Below are 17,777 nucleotides of genomic sequence, written 5' to 3' on the forward strand. Positions count from 1 at the left end.
CATAACAAAAACATAATATAAATGATTTAGTTAAATGTAATAAATTATAAGAAATTATCTTAAGTTATAAATCCATACCGTGATTGGAATCTCTAATTGATTCGTTTGAATGATTTCTTTCAAAAACCTCAAAACAAAGTAACAGCAATCATAACTGTTTCGCTGTTGCGGACACTACATAGAAAAACAAATAAGATATTATAAGCAAAACTGTGAAAATTAATGTACCTGCACTTTGATCCAAGTAATGTTGTTTGATTTAGTCTGGGATACCTGTGCGTCTCTTTGACTTCGGAACACTTGTATTGATCTAACAAAAATATAAAAGCATATATTTAGATCAATCTCACAAATAATTAAATATATAAATATACACGAATATTTAGAACGATCTCACTTACGTATCAATCATTGAATTCATAGCCGGATAATTGGTCCACTCACCATCTACCAAATTCAGAAAATATACCACTTCTCTTATAGGGTTGATAGCAAGCAACAACCGGTGTGCTCTATAAATTAAAACAAAAGTTTATATGAAAATTTCGCTACGCAAAATAAACAAAGATTGGATGAACCAAGAATGAGAAACTAACCCTACTGGTCGGAGTATTATACGCCACAAAGAAACAGGCTTTCTGTATTGCCGGTGGTCAGGAATCTATCGACTAAGCGCTGTCTAACTGATTCCGATTCCGTAACAATTCAGTCCCGCGCAACACTTTGTCATACAACAACCTTAAATAAAAACATAAAAAACATTAGATTATTTTCATTGAAATGTGTAAATAAATTGTTCAACTAATTAAATAATATATTCATCGCATTACCGGATGTATGAGTGAATATTACCGAAACCTAGTTGGTCATGCAAAAAAAAATCTCTTGCATGTCATCTAGTGCAATATTTTCAAGGAATTCAATACCAAAGACAGCTTCATCCATATTAATTTCACGGAAAGCACCTGTCGTCAAATCTTACATATCAACAAGTGTTCTGAGCGTCTGCCGGTATCGAGGCACAAAAGTACCTCTTTTTGCCCCTGGCTTCGGAGGACCCTTTTCCTTGGGTGGTACGCTGCGAACTTGTTGCGTCACTTGTTGTGACCCCCGAGCAAATACCTAAAAATCATATAACTTAGGTAAATTATAAAATCATGCAGTTTTAGATTCAGATCATATATTAACACTTTAAATGTACCTCTTTCAGTGATGCAACAGACTCGTCCTACCTGCAAAAATCCCTTTACCCTTAAATGCGGGTTTTGTAGGAGCAGTTTAAAATTATCATGTAAAAAATAATTAACGTATCGGTTCAGAATTGACATTCGAAAACTAAATGATTCATAATTGTTTTCAACATACCTCATCACCAATGATAATGAGCTCCGAGGGCCATGCAACAAATGACCCTATTGCATCTCGCAGCAATGTTGTCTCCGAGACCATGTCAGGTACCGGTTGCACCGCATCATGATCTAATACAACATCAACTTATACTTTCAGGTGTCCATCCGGGAGCGGTCTATGGTGAAGTAAATCTCCCAAAGTGTTGTGCACTTTTCCCTTGCCAACTAGGCGATAATTCGGTGACGATAAGTATAGTTGGCAAGATGAAATGCCCTAAACCAATAATAAATATAGAGTCATTATCATTAATAAAATAGAACAATTGTAAGAAAAAAGAATTTATAATTACCTCGGGAAATTTTCTTTGACAGTTGATACTAGCTTTATCACTAGTTTCTTTCACCGATGAAGTATTGCACTTTTCTCTCATATACATCTCTTTATCTCTTTGCAATTCAGAGACTTGTGCTTGTAATTCCTGCAATTTTTGCAACACTTCTTCATTGGTAGGATTTCTTCTCCTAGAATGCTTATAGAAAGAGGTTGGAGTCACACCATGACCTTTACCCCTCACCCGACCGGGATACTCATGAACATCTAGTGCTCTACTAAGTACGCTCCTATTATCCTGGTCCTCACCGGTGGATACCGATTGCGACATGGTCTCCTGTAATTCATTTACATTTCAAAAATTAGTGGTGGAGATAAAAAATAATTATATATTAATAAACATTTGATTTAATTAAAGACACAGTATTATACTTACACATTCATCATAAACTTTTTGAACATCGGGATCAACAGCTCGATTCTTGCCCACACGAGCTTCCTTCCACAACACATGTACTGGAAGTGAGGTTTCCTCACTTTTCATCTCCTCTAACTATGCATTGACACAAATGATAAAATCGTCAATTACAACACAGTTAGACAATTAATAAGAACGTAGCATTTCTATTTACTTACAATTTTTTCCTCTAAGCGTGCATATCCCAAACGCCCTTTTTTGTATGGATACGCGGGTTTTGATTCTCTCGCCCTATTTGTGGCACTCCTTTTCCGGAAAGCTTCATCTCTTTGATTTAGAAACTCAGCCCAATCTTCATCTTTAATGAAGATCTCATACTTTTTTGGACGTCCCAAGGCCTCTTCAAGAAAGTTTCCTTCTTTATCCTTAAGATAGGTGTTTGTTAAAAAAGCTTTCCACCCTCTATAACGTTTTCCGGCCAAACCAAGTATGTAGCGTTTACGCTCATCTGGTATGTTAAAAGACCTCTGCGAAAAAACATACGCATAGAGTGTGTTAGTATAAGTAATTTAAACAAATTATCGTCAAGATAATAACAACAACCATATATGATACCTTAAGCTCAAACCAAATCATATCTTTTTATCGTCCAACGGTTTGCTTTTCAGATTCCATTTAGATATGGAGATTGGAATATCCAAACGAACAAGTGTACCAATGTAGCTTGTCAACTTTGCAGCATTACTACCAATTGCTTGGTTATCATAATTCCATTCTAAATTATATATTAATCCTTTGTCTATATCTCGAATGATTCCCTTCATAATGGTGATGCCTCGTGCAACTTCTGTTGATGATGTATCAGCTGGAGGATTTGTATCTGGAGCATCTCTATCTTGTGCGTTATCTTGTGAGTTTTCTTGATTACTAGCCATTTGACCTGTATCAAACAAACTAAAGCACATTAGTACACTATTAATAAGTTAACAATCTATACAAGTCAAATGGAAGTCAAAGTAACCATGTACAAGTAAATCGAAATCGAAATCGGTGAAATCGGAATAAGTGTCAAAAAAAGAAAGTTGTCGGAATTGAACGAAATTTATATGGCTATGGTAAAACGTCCTCACGGACTCAAAAATGAAGTCGGTTTTCCAAAATTCAGACCCTAAGCCCGACTTTTGATTACGGAAAGAAGCAAAACCGATAAAAAACAATCCCAAAATGCAAAGATAAGTATATGAGCAGCTCCGGAATCGTCAAAATAGTATAGTTACACGTAAAGAAGTCGACAAACGGATACATGGTTTAAAAGTTATGTACAAAACCAAAATATGCACTAAAATCGGATGACAAGTATTGTAACAACTGGAATACAAATTGAAAAAAAACTATACAAATTGAATATATAACAATCGGTACAAATTGAATAAAGCACATTAGTACTTGTGTCAAAAAAAGAAAGTTGTCAGAATATGTATACTATTACCTTTTTCACTAACGTCTATTTCTTTTCTTGGTATGAATATGTTCTACGCGTCTCTTAACAATGCAGACGGTTGGATTGATCCAAATACCCTCATTATGATGATTTCTAGTACAAGATTCATTCTCATTTTGATCGTTTCTTGTATAAGATTCAATGCCAACACCAATATCACCTTGATCTCCAGTGTTTTCATCAATTATTTTGTTAGATAAAAGCACTATAGACCATTTCGTACTTGTCGGATCATTGACATAGAACACTTGTTTAGCTTGAGAGGCTAGAATGATAGGCTCATCTTTGTACCCCACCCTATTGAGATCCACTTGCAAAAATCCTGACTTATCCATTCGTATGCCATTATTATTTTCAACCCACTTGCAACCAAATACAGGAATCTGAAACTTCGCGTAATCAAACACCAAAATTCACTCGATAAACCCAAAATATGACAAATCTGCAAATTTTGGATTTAAGTCATTCGCATTTGATATGTGCATTGCTTCAGCTACCAAGGTAACACCACTATTTTGCATAGTACTTTTATCATCCTGTTCTTTGGTATAAAATGTGTATCCATTAATTGCGTATGCGCTATAAGAAAACACAACTATACTTGGACCATATGCTAAACATCTCAACCTTTCTGTTACTGAAGCAGGATCTGAATGATACTTTGAATAAATATGTTCCCTAAACCATGGTATGAAACTTCGATTGTGCTCTCTGTTGAAAGAGTATTGTGGTGTACTTTTCGCTATTATCGTATCCACAGGGATTATTGCGATATCACCGCCGTTCTATAGCCTATTTTGTCTTGAGTTATGGTTACTTTAAATTTGGGTTTGCAAAAGATCATTCAATTCTTTTAGTAGCAAAGAGTAAATTAATGAAAGTTCTAAGTTAAAGAAAATGTATCAAGATTCGATTTCATCGACCTAAATTTGTATGTCTCCTTATAAATAGATGCTTATGAACTTGCTAACGATCAATATAATTACGTATCGACACCTATATCGTCCGTGTCCGCAACGATATAGTTAGATTTACCGTATTGTTTAACCGACGATTTCTCCACCGTTTAAACAATACAAATAACGTTTTAAGAACCGATACTTAGTAAACATCAAACTCTAAATCCATGTCTGCAACTTATAGTTTGAAAGATGATTAGTTAGGTCTAGATACAAACATTGATGTCTCAAACACTCATACCAAAGAAAAAGCTTTAATAAACAAACTAAACCATCTATATTGATCATCACTTGTTCATACACATATATTCACAAGAAAAACATACAAAAGGCTAGGAAGATTACATCTTATCTTGATACAAAAGTGATTTAGCTATCCATGAGAATGGTAGCTTGCATAAGAAGGTAAGGATGAAGATCAACAAGCATCAAATGGCGATTAATCGACGATCAAGGCCTCCAATCTTCAACTCTATATTTGCTACAGTGTATATTGCTCTTGTTTCTCTCTAAAAATATCTCCACACTCCTTCAAAAGTGATCTGGCCCATAAACAAATAAACAAAGTTTCGCAGACCGCGCTTAGCGCGGTGCAGCCCGCTAAGCGCGCTATCATTAATTGCTCAAACCGCCCAACCGCGCTAAGCGGGCTCCAGACCTCGCTTAGCGCGGAACTCTCTGCCAGAACTTCCTTCTTTTCTTCAAAAGCGCGCTTAGCGGGCTCAACCTCGCTTAGCGCGCTACCTCTTTTCAGCAATCCTTGGCTTTGGCCTTGGAACATCTTCAAAGTGCTTTTTCCATGGTCCAAGCTTCCAATTATCTATAAAAACTACAAAATCCAACATAGATTGCAAAGATAAGAACTATTCAACAATAATATAAATATAAGAATATATATATACCAAATGACAATAAAATACTACTTATTAACCACAAAAAGACTTGAGAGTTACCAAAAATTACCTAAGATATTTACACAAATTGGTAACTAACAACTCTCCCCAACTAAACCTTTGTTTGTCCTCAAACGAAAACAAACACAAAAACAATCAACAAGCAAAACCAAGAGAGCACAAGCTAAGACAAGAACAAATGGGTGGTTCAAATTCCATAAGCACACAAGCAACATCTCACCATTGCTCAAATAATACCATGCTTGAGATACTAATCCTAAATACACAATTGATGTAAATAGCTCCTAAAACAAAATAAGTTCAAAATTGAATCACAACCTACACACTTCTCTAGTAAGAGACAAAATTGAGGACCTAACACTCACACAACAATGTCGCCAACATCCAGAATTAATTATGCAATCATCTACACAACATTTATATAAAAAGTGTAGAAGCAAGAATCACAAAGACTTAAGGGTTGAAACTTGGGTTGGTTAACAAGGAAGTGTCATTTCTCAAGGCCATTGAAACAAAAGGGGTCAATTCCTAAGAGAGCATTCAAATCATGATTAAATCCACACATCCTTATCAACCGATCACACAATTTTATTGCTCAAGAGTTCATCTTTTTATTTTAAAAGAACTAGCTATATACAAAGCTCTTCTCTTTTCCTTTTTCTTTTCTCTTTTTTTTTTTCTTTTTCTTTTCTCTTTTTCTTTTTCTCTCTTGAGCAATTATTTATTTTCTTCTACACACCAATACAACCAAGATCAAAATTTTATTCTCCCCAACTTGAATATTACCACCACATAATCACGAATGCTCCCTATTCTAAGGCGAAAAGGAATCAATCCTAACCACATTTCATGGTACTTTTCAAGGTTCAAAGAAAGTCATCAAGATTCAAATCAAAAATCGGCAATTATAAGGCATGACATGATACCGATTGAATCTTGGCAAAATGGCTCAAAGTGGTTAGCAAATACTCACACACTCACCGGGTAGGTTATATTTGGAAGAGAAGTTATACTCGTAATGCGAAACAAAATGCTTTGATCACTTTCATGCTTTACACAATTAAAATAAAAACGCAAGATTCAACATAATAAACACGAGTTAAACGCACATTGTTGGTAACCACAAAATAATATATATATGTACAATGGAAAGGCTCCTCACACTAGTTTTAGAACTAAAATGATTCATTATTGAACTATATTTGTTAAAGAAAATATGACATCTCAATTGTACAGTTACAAGCATCTCATTCATGGTATATTTAAAGGAACGGTAGAAATGTACCTTGCACGTACTAATTTCACACTATATCATCACCGCCCCAATTGGTTGTAAAAGCTTGCTTCATCAAAGGAAGCACTTTCACAAGAACAACAACAAAAATTTAAAAACACAATTGCATATGTATATAGAAATAAAAGCAATTAAACTAAAAACTTAATAAATTAAAAACAAACACCAACAGGTGTCAAAATATCCAAAAAGGCATAGCAATGCCTAAGGTTCAAAATACCTCATCCTATAAAAGGACGGAACAAAAACTACAAAGCTTAAGTCAAAAATAAAAAAAACTAGCACTAAACATACTAACTAAACATACTAAGTATTAACTAAAAAGAACTACTCATCCTCATCATCATCTTCCACATTCTCATTCTCGCCACCATCTCCCTCCTCCTCAGGAAATGGACTGACCTCAGGCCAATTAGCATAATCCACCAAATCTTGGCGAGAACTCCACGGATGAGCCACATGGGGCTCCATCATCTGCACCCTCAGCTGAGACATAGCGTCATGCATAAACATGAATGCTCTCTGATGTGCCATATGAAATGCCAAGTTCTCCTCTCTATCAGGATCACTACGGCGGCGAGCAGGGCGAGCAGCAGCAACAGGAACAGCAGTTAACCTGGACAAACAATAACGCTCAATAAAAGTATCATCAATAAAAGTGTCAATGGACATAAGCCCCTCAGAAGGAATCTGCACTCTAGCTTTCCTGCACAGATTCATGATCAAACCCGGGAATATCAACTTGCAGGGAGCACGATCACCATGGCGAGTTCCACTCAAAGCAACCCTCTTCAGCTCATTCGCAATAATGCGAGTAATATCAATCGGCTCATGCTCAATCATACGAGCAACCAAAGCAGCAGACTCAGCAGGTAAAGAAGAAGTGTGACTCCTAGGCCTCAAATTATGAAGGACCACAGACATGAGAATCTGAGCATTAGTTGACAACGACTTCCTAGAGAATTTCTGGGGCTGCTGTGAAGGATTAAGATCATAAGATTGCCCAACCGAACACAAGACCTCCTTCAGATGCTCCCAATCGAAATTACCCCTTGCTAATTGCACATGATACCCACACAGCTCACCATCCTCAAAGGGTAATTGAGTTCCAAGAAACTCACGGATAGCCTGACGAGAAAAATCAATTTCCTTACCACGAACCCAAGTTTTGAACTCAAAGGGAACACCTTCAACCGGAAATTCTTCATTTGGAACGGCATTAGCATAGAACTCTCTTACAATCTCCAAATGAAACTTAGGTGCAGGCTCACAAAGTCTAAGCCAACCATACTCCTCAATGGTGTGATGACACCACCCATAGGTTCCCTCAGGATTGATCCTCACAATTCTCTCTGGCCACCATGTCCTAACCTCTAACTTCTTATACCTCTCCTCCTGAACATGACTCTTAAAACGGTTTTGATTAAACGGAATAGCCCTAGGTGCTTGAGAAGAACTGCCACCTTCGGTTCCGGTCTTTCTTTTCTTAGAGCCCAGGAATTTCGGTCCCATCTGAAATAATTACAGAAATGGCAACACAGAACCAACATGTTAACATAAAAATAACAAAAATAAACAGCTACAATCAGAATCAAAGCAATAGAACACTCCCCCTGCATCAAACAAAAACAGGCAGAAGAGGGAATTTTTCTGAAATCCCCAGACCGCGCTAAGCGCGCCTACCGCGCTAAGCGGGCTCTGCGATTTGCAGAAAAATTCCCTGCGAACCAGGGTTGCAACCAAACATTTCCAGCACCCAAATTCTATTCTAAACATGTACAAGGCACTGGAAATCAGATTATATCACAAAGTTTTCAAAACACAAACCCTAACCACAAAATTTCTATTCCTAATCTACAATTAAACCCTAAGATATAAAACAAGCATACGAAATAGAAAAGGAAATGGAGAAGAAGCTGCTTACCTTGGTGATGATGAAGATGAAGAAAAAGCAAAGACTAAAATGGAGAAGCAAAGAGAAAGCAAGCTTAGAAGAGCAAAAATGGGGAAAATGAGGCACAAAGACCTCAAAACCCGATTTTCCCTTCAGAAAACGCGCTGGGCCGGGTCAAAGTCACAGGGCCCAAAATCAAAAATATTTTTTTTTTTTTCTGAAAACCAACCCGCGCTAAGCGGGGTATGAAGCGCGCTAAGCGCGCAAGTCTCTGGAACGAAGGGTTCCAAAATTTCAAAAGCGCGCTAAGCGGGCTAGGAGCGCGCTAAGCGCCCTTGACAGAACACAGAAAAATTTTTCTTTCTACCAGCATGTGAAACTGTACCGGTAGAATGATTTTGGCTCGACCAGAACGCAAAAAACATAAACGGTAAAAAACACATAAAACAAGCTGAATATATACAAATTGGGGTGCCTCCCAATAAGCGCTTTGTTTAACGTCGGTCAGCTCGACGGTCAAAGGCAATCAAGGATCACCAAACGATAAAACACAAGTTTCACGATTAAAATCACATCCTCGATAAACCTTCAACCTCTGACCATTAACTACCCATTCTTGCTTTGATTTTTGGTCCTCTATCACAATAGCCCCATGGCTTCTAACCTCTTTGACCAAAAACGGTCCGGACCATTTAGACTTCAACTTTCCCGGAAAAAGTCTTAACCGGGAATTGAAAAGTAAAACTAATTGCCCTACCTTAAAGTCCTTCATTCTAACCTTACTATCATGATAGAATTTGGTCTTTTCCTTGTAAATCGAATTAGACTTATAGGCATGCAATCTCATCTCTTCCAACTCATTAAGTTGGATTTTTCTTCTCTCTCCACACAACTTGTGGTCAAAATTCAAAAGCTTCAAGGCCCAATATGCCTTATGTTCTAGTTCTACGGGAAGGTGACAACTTTTACCATACACCATTTGGAATGGTGTAAGACCGATCGGTGCTTTGAAAGCGGTCCGATACGCCCACAAGGTTTCATCAAGCTTCATTGACCAATCCTTCCTAGAACTAGACACAGTTTTCTCAAGAATTCTCTTAATCTCTCGATTGGTCCTCTCAACTTGCCCATTAGTTTGTGGATGATATGGAGTAGCTACCTTGTGCTTTACTCCATATTGCTCCAACACTTTTTCAAGCGGAGCATTACAGAAATGAGATCCACCATCACTAATTAATACTCTTGGCGAGCCAAACCGCGAAAATATATTTTTCTTCAAAAACTTTATCACGGTCTTACCATCCGCTTTGGGTGAAGCAATCGCTTCCACCCACTTAGACACGTAATCCACAGCTACCAAGATGTATTCATTTGACATTGAGGAAGGGAATGGTCCAACAAAGTCAATACCCCAACAATCAAATACCTCAACTTCTACAATACTTTGGAGGGGCATTTCCTCTCTTTTCCCTATTCCACCAGTTCTTTGACAACTGTCGCATGAGGCAACATGGTGGTAAGCATCTTTGAACAAAGTAGGCCACCAAAATCCCGATTGAAGGACTTTTGTGGCCGTACGCAAACCATTAAAATGACCACCATAAGGCGAATTGTGGCAATGCCACAAAATGCTTTTTGTCTCCTCATCTGCGACACATCTTCTCAAAAGATTGTCACTACTCAACTTAAACAAGTGAGGATCATCCCAAACATAGAAATTAGCATCGTTCAAAAACTTTTTTCTTTGATTCCAAGTTAGATCCTCAGGTATCCAGCCAGATGCTTTATGATTAGCCATATCTGCGAACCAGGGTCTAACTTCTTGTACCATGTACAGTTTTTCATCCGGGAATTCTTCCCTCACTTCTTTTTCATTGTTTGTCACCTCGGTATTCACTAACCGAGACAAATGATCCGCAATCAAATTTTCTGTACCTTTCTTATCTTTCACTTCAAGATCAAATTCTTGAAGCAAAAGAATCCACCGAATAAGCCTCTGTTTTGAATCAGGCTTGGTGAGAAGATATTTGATTGCGGCATGATCAGTATAACACACAACTTTAGAACCAATGAGGTAAGAGCGAAACTTTTCCAATGCAAATACAATTGCGAGCAATTCTTTTTCGGTAGTGGCATAGTTAACCTGTGCCTCATTTAAAACCTTGCTCGCATAATGTATAGCATGGAATTGCTTGTTCTTCCTTTGGCCTAAGACCGCACCAACCGCATAGTCACTAGCATCGCACATGAGTTCAAACTCAAGCGACCAATTAGGAGCGACAATTATGGGTGTGGTGGTCAAATTTTCTTTAAGTTCTAGGAAAGCTTTTAGACATGATTCATCAAAATTAAATTCCATACCTTTGTTGAGCAAATTACTCAAAGGCTTTGCGACCTTGGAGAAATCCTTGATGAATCTTCTATAGAACCCAGCATGTCCCAAAAAGCTCCTTATGCCTTTCACATTCACCGGAGGGGGAAGCTTTTCAATAACTTCAATTTTTGCCGGATCGACCTCAAGACCCTTTGAAGAAACCTTGTGGCCAAGAACAATCCCATCCGTCACCATGAAAGTGCATTTCTCCCAGTTGAGAACCAAATTTGTTTCAATGCATCTCTCCATCACCACATCAAGGTTCTTCAAGCACAAGTCAAATGATGACCCGTACACAGAAAAATCATCCATGAACACCTCAATGCTTTTTTCGATCAAATCTGAGAAGATAGCTTGCATGCACCTTTGAAATGTTGCAGGAGCATTACATAGTCCAAATGGCATTCTTCGGTAAGCGAAAACGCCAAAAGGACATGTAAAAGCAGTTTTCTCGTGGTCCGCCGGATTCACTGATATTTGATTGTATCCCGAATAACCATCCAAGAAACAATAAAAATTTCTTCCGGCTAACCTCTCTAACATTTGATCCATAAAAGGCAATGGAAAGTGATCTTTTCTTGTGGCTTGGTTCAACCTCCTATAATCAATACACATTCGCCACCCGGTCACCGCTCTCGAAGGAATCAACTCGTTCTTCTCATTTCTCACAACTGTCAATCCACCCTTCTTAGGAACCACATGCACCGGGCTCACCCATTCACTATCGGAGATGGGATAAATCATCCCCGCCTCTAATAACTTCACAACCTCTTTTCTAACAACTTCTTTCATGGTTGGATTCAATCGTCTTTGAGGTTGTGCTACGGGCCGAAAATCATCTTCTAACATAATCTTATGCATACAATAGGCCGGACTAATACCCTTCAAGTCGGATAAAACCCATCCTATTGCTTCTTGATTCTTTATCAATACTTCCTTCAATCGATGCTCTTCCTTGTTAGACAAACCACTATTAATGATAACCGGTTTAGTAGAATTGTCACCGAGAAACACGTATTTCAAGTGAGATGGTAACACATTCAACTCCACCTTTTGCTCTTCAACTTTAGGTTCATCCTTCAACTCTTCAATTTGAGTTTCAAATGGATTCATCTCCTCACAAGCCTCTAAGTTTCTCAAGCAATCTTCAATTTCCTTCTCTTGATCTTTGGTGAGAACTTCGAGAGCTTCCATTAAAGTCTTCTCAAGAGGATTCGATAAGTGCATTTGATTCTCCACTTTCATAATAGCCCTTTCGGTAGCATCGATTCTAAAACAATCATCCTCATCATTAGGATGCTTGATGGCTTCAAAGAGATCAAGACATAATTCTTCATCTTGGTACCTTAATTTCATTAAGCCATCATCAATATCGATCATCATTCGGGCCGTCTTCATAAAAGGCCTTCCTAAGATCAATGGAATCTCAGGATCTTCTTCCATGTCTATGACGATAAAATCAACAGGATACCAAAATTTGTCAACCTTGACAAGCAAGTCTTCCGCAACTCCATGAGGATGAGCTGTGGATTTATCTGCTAATGATAACGTCATTCTTGTCGGTTTCAAATCATTGATTCCTAATCTTCTCACCATTGACAAAGGGATCAAATTAATGCTAGAACCGGTATCTACCAAACCTTTGCCTATGTGGACATTTCCAATAGACACCGGTAAGGTTACCCGCCCCGGATCATTTGATTTTATCGGAGTAGTGCGTTGAATTAACGCATTACAACAAGAGCTCACCGTTACTACCTCCGGATCCAAGAATCTTCTCTTCTTCGTGATGATGTCTTTGATGAATTTTGCATACATCGGCATTTGCTCTAATGCTTCGGAAAAAGGAACATTAATTTGCAACTTGCTAAAAATGTCCAAGAACCGAGCATAGTGCTTTGCATCTTCTTTCTTTGACGGACCGGGAGGGTAAGGTAATTTCTTCACTTGTATAGAATCATCCACCTTCTTCTTTCCCTTTTCACTCACACTCAATTTTTTTCTCTCTTTTTCTACAACTTTCTCAAGAGTTTCTTTTTCCACTAATTCTTTCTCTTTCTCATTTTCAACTAAATCACCCTCAACATTTTTTTCTACTTCAATCACCCTATCTTTTTCACTCTCAACAATCTCCTCCTCAACTATTTCTCCTACACCCATATCAATATTTCTACCGCTACGAGTTAGAATTGACTTACAATGCTCACGAGGATTTTCTTGTGTAGTAGCCGGAAAAGGACCTTTGTTTTGATCGGCAAGTTGCTTTGACAATTGCCCGACTTGAGTTTCAAGGTTCTTAATTGCGGCATCCGTACTCTTTTGGCTTGCAATTTGCAATTGCATGAATTGGCTAAGAGTGTCCTCGATAGAAAGCTTTGTTTGTTGAGGTTGTTGATTGTAACCGCCTTGATAAGGATTTTGACGATTCGATGGGCCCGCTTCCGGCCTCCATCCTTGTTGATAACCTTGATTACCTCTTTGTTGGTAACCTTGGTTATTGTTGTAAGGTTGTTGTTGTTGTCTTCCACCATATCCTTGATTAGGATTAGACACATAATTCACCTCTTCACCCGGTGGAGGACAAAAACCAGTTTGATGGTCACCCCTACACAATTCACAACACATCACATGTTGATTTTTAGAAGGGCTCCCATTTATCTCTTTGATTTGTTGAGGGAGTTTTGACATTTGTTGAGTGAGCAATTCCACTTGTTGTGTCAATAACTTGTTTTGAGCAAGTATTGCATCACTAGTGTTCAATTCAAGAACTCCCGGTTTTCTTTGCAATGCACTACGGTTGTGTTGCCCTTGATGATCATTCAAAGCCATTCTATCAATGATAGCAATCGCTTCTTCAGCAGTTTTTGACATCAACGAACCACCCGCGGTAGCATCTAAAAGAGTTTTTGGTTGAGGTTGGAGTCCATTTCTAAAGATATGGATTTGAGACAATTCATCAAACCCATGACCTTTGCACTTTCTAACCATGGACTTGAACCTCTCCCATGCTTCATTGAGAGATTCATTCGAACCTTGAGAGAACACCGCGATAGAAGTTTTCGCTTCCATGAACCTATTGTGAGGAAAGAACCGATCCAAGAACTTCTCTTCTAACTCGTTCCAATTTGTCATGACATTATTAGGTTGATCAAGGTACCATTCCTTAGCTTTTCCAATTAAGGAATGAGGAAAAAGTCTCCTGAACACCTGTTCTTCTTGGTCTTCCGGAGCACCGATTGTTCCGGCGATCTCGTAGAACTTTGTTAGATGAGTAAATGGATCCTCGTGATCTGCACCTGTGAACGGATTTTGGTATAATAATTGAAGTAACCCCGTCTTCATTTCGGAGTTTCTTCCATTGGCCTGATCACGAGCAAATTGTGCATTGAGACGAGGGCTGTTAACACATGGCCCTCGAGGTGGTGGTGGATCCGCAGCCATTTCTTCCTCAACCAAGTTTTCAACCGGAGTTGAAGAAGAAGATGCTTCTTGTTGTTGTCTTCTTTCCCTAGCTAGTTGTCTCCTCCTACGAGTTTTGCTATTCTCTCTACGAGCAGTCCTCTCAATCTCATGATCAAAAAGGAGTTGATCTGCAGGTACACGTCCTCGCATAAACTGTAATCTGAAAAACTAACCAAGCAAATTAACAAACACAAGGAAAATAAATTTAGAAACAAGATATTAATTATAAGACTCAATACAAAACAAACTATTGCAATGCTTGCAATATCTAAACAACAATCCCCGGCAACGGCGCCATTTTGTTGAAAGAGTATTGTGGTGTACTTTTCGCTATTATCGTATCCACAGGGATTATTGCGATATCACCGCCGTTCTATAGCCTATTTTGTCTTGAGTTATGGTTACTTTAAATTTGGGTTTGCAAAAGATCATTCAATTCTTTTAGTAGCAAAGAGTAAATTAATGAAAGTTCTAAGTTAAAGAAAATGTATCAAGATTCGATTTCATCGACCTAAATTTGTATGTCTCCTTATAAATAGATGCTTATGAACTTGCTAACGATCAATATAATTACGTATCGACACCTATATCGTCCGTGTCCGCAACGATATAGTTAGATTTACCGTATTGTTTAACCGACGATTTCTCCACCGTTTAAACAATACAAATAACGTTTTAAGAACCGATACTTAGTAAACATCAAACTCTAAATCCATGTCTGCAACTTATAGTTTGAAAGATGATTAGTTAGGTCTAGATACAAACATTGATGTCTCAAACACTCATACCAAAGAAAAAGCTTTAATAAACAAACTAAACCATCTATATTGATCATCACTTGTTCATACACATATATTCACAAGAAAAACATACAAAAGGCTAGGAAGATTACATCTTATCTTGATACAAAAGTGATTTAGCTATCCATGAGAATGGTAGCTTGCATAAGAAGGTAAGGATGAAGATCAACAAGCATCAAATGGCGATTAATCGACGATCAAGGCCTCCAATCTTCAACTCTATATTTGCTACAGTGTATATTGCTCTTGTTTCTCTCTAAAAATATCTCCACACTCCTTCAAAAGTGATCTGGCCCATAAACAAATAAACAAAGTTTCGCAGACCGCGCTTAGCGCGGTGCAGCCCGCTAAGCGCGCTATCATTAATTGCTCAAACCGCCCAACCGCGCTAAGCGGGCTCCAGACCTCGCTTAGCGCGGAACTCTCTGCCAGAACTTCCTTCTTTTCTTCAAAAGCGCGCTTAGCGGGCTCAACCTCGCTTAGCGCGCTACCTCTTTTCAGCAATCCTTGGCTTTGGCCTTGGAACATCTTCAAAGTGCTTTTTCCATGGTCCAAGCTTCCAATTATCTATAAAAACTACAAAATCCAACATAGATTGCAAAGATAAGAACTATTCAACAATAATATAAATATAAGAATATATATATACCAAATGACAATAAAATACTACTTATTAACCACAAAAAGACTTGAGAGTTACCAAAAATTACCTAAGATATTTACACAAATTGGTAACTAACACTCTCGTACTATCCAATTCTCATTTCTATTCGGATTTAAACCTCGGAGAACAACCTTGTGCATTTCAACATACGGCTCAACCTCAATCTCATTGTGCAGAACATACAAATGCACTTGATCCCGCTCGACCATTGATACTGTCACAACTTTATTTCCAATTAGCCTTTTTCCTTCTTTTTTTTCAACAATATGAGATTTGGGGAGTCCAATTGATTGATCATTTGACAGATATTCAGTACAAAACTCAACCGCTTCTTCAACAATGTATCGTTCGGCAATACAACCCTCCGGTCGACTTCTATTTTTCACGTACCCTTTTAATATTTTCATATAACATTCAGCAGGGTACATCCATCTCATATAAGCTGGTCCGCACAATTGTGTCTCTTTCACAAGATGAACGACTAGATGAACCATTATGTCAAAAAACGAGGGAGGAAAATACATTTCAAGATCACATAAAGTAACAACTATCTCTTTTTGCAATGTTGGTAAGATCGCGAGATCGATCACCTTACTGCAAATTGACCTGAAGAAAAAACACAGTTTAGTTATTGTGCTTCTTACTTTTTTTGGAAGAATAGAATGTATACCTATTGGTAGAAAATGTTCCATTATAACATGGCAATCATGTGTCTTTAAACTCTTTAACTTGAGGTCTTTCATGGACACAAGTCTTCTAATATCTGATGAGTAGCCTTCTGGAACTTTAACTTCACTGAGGAACTTACACAATGTTTTCTTCTCCTTTCTAGATAGAGTGTAAACAGTAGGTGGTAGATATGTTCGTCTTCCTTTCGTCACGGGTCCTAATTCAGTTCTCATTCCCATGTTTACCATGTCCTTCCTTATGTTAAGGCCATCCTTAGACTTTCCTTGTATATTGAGTAACGTACCTATAACACTGTCAAATACATTTTTTTTTCAATGTGCATAACATCGAGGAAATGTCTTACGTACAGCGACTTCCAATATGGAAGTTCAAAACAAATTGACCTCTTCTTCCACCTACCCTTGACAAGTAAATGTGCAAAAGGCTTGCCAAACTGAGTGCTCACATCTTTCACCTTTTCAAAAATTTGATCACCTGTCAAAAAAGGCGGGGTTGTACGTTGTTCGGCCTTTCCATTGAATGCTTTTCTCCACCCACGGTAGTGATGATTAGAATTTAAGAATCTACGATGACCGAGAAAGACATTCTTCTGACAAAGATCCAATCGTGTCGTATCGGTTTCATCTTCACAAACAGGACACGCTTTTTGACCTTTATTGTTGTACCCTGATAGATTTTCGTATGCTGGAAAATCATTAATTGTTCCAAACAACATCGCCCTCAAGTTGAAACTTTCTTTCCTATATCCATCGTAAACCTCCACACCGTTCTCCCACAAAAACTTTAAATCTTCGATTAAGGGTGCCAAGTATATGTCTATGTCATTCCTTGGTTGTTTAGGCCCAGAAATTAACATGGATAACATCATGTACTTACGCTTCATACATAGCCACGAAGGTAGGTTATAAATCATAAGAATCACAGGCCAGGTGCTATGCGAGATACTTTGAATACCATGCGGGTTCATTCCATCAGTAGACAATGACAAGCAAAGGTTTCTTGCTTCTTTTCCAAATTTAGGATAATTATAGTCAACTTTCATCCACTGTGGTGAGTCTGCCGAATGTCGCAACTTTCCATCAAGAATTCTTTCATCTGCATGCCAAGTCAAGTGTCTTGAATCGGTT

Source organism: Vicia villosa, linkage group LG7 (assembly GCF_029867415.1).
Source record: "Vicia villosa cultivar HV-30 ecotype Madison, WI linkage group LG7, Vvil1.0, whole genome shotgun sequence".
Classification (NCBI taxonomy): Eukaryota; Viridiplantae; Streptophyta; class Magnoliopsida; order Fabales; family Fabaceae; genus Vicia; species Vicia villosa.